Consider the following 794-nt stretch of genomic DNA (forward strand, 5'->3'; position numbering starts at 1 on the left):
CTGTAATATCACAATTACCTTTTCCTTGATTAATGTAATAGTAATTAGTATGATTATTTAATTTTTTATTATTATTTTTTTGTAAAATTAATTATAGGAGACTTTATCCCAACTTCATTTCTAAGCTTTCATCACTGTCTCATACACCATTTGGATACCAGTTTGAATCTCGTGTATATAATCAGATAACATCCAGGAAATAATGAACACCAAAAATTAGAATCTTTTTAAAGAGTGAGTGTGATGAGAGAGTTTTCTGAAAATGACTTTATTATTGGATGTTTTTTTTAGTCTAGTTCTGAATGAAAAAGATTCATTGATATTTTCTCACTTCTCAGAATTCAGAATATTATTCAAAATGTAGTGTGTAATATCTTAAAGGATGATAAAGTAAATAGAAAAATAATGTTTAGAATAATATGATAATGTCCCGTATGTGGGATTAGAAGGTTACAGTTCCAAAATCCATGGAGCAGATACAACATTGTGCTACAGAATGTTGAAAATAATTTTATAACCTTAACACAAATAGTTTGAAAAAGAAGCCATTCCATTTTTCCTTTCACTCATGAGTCTGTGATTGTTTTCAGTTGCACTTATATCAGAAAAATCTAGGATAGGTATATGATAATTAATTGGGAAGGCTAGCTTTAGGATAACGGAATGGGACACATACTATGGAACATTTTAATAGAACGTCACATTCACTTACTCTTGGTGGATTTTATTGAAAGATGAATTAGAAGACTACCACATTTTTCTTCTTTTTCTTTATATCTTAACCGTTAGACGAC

General features: G+C 28.8%; 1 protein-coding gene across 2 annotated transcripts in view; it reads left to right on the top strand.

Annotated features, from left to right (window-relative positions):
- Positions 1 to 794, top strand: part of LOC119588776 (protein Gawky-like) — a gene marked incomplete in the record, with an annotated part of 110804 nt that overhangs the window by 108376 nt on the left and 1634 nt on the right.

The sequence above is a fragment of the Penaeus monodon genome, chromosome 24 (assembly GCF_015228065.2).
Source record: "Penaeus monodon isolate SGIC_2016 chromosome 24, NSTDA_Pmon_1, whole genome shotgun sequence".
Lineage (NCBI taxonomy): Eukaryota > Metazoa > Arthropoda > Malacostraca > Decapoda > Penaeidae > Penaeus > Penaeus monodon.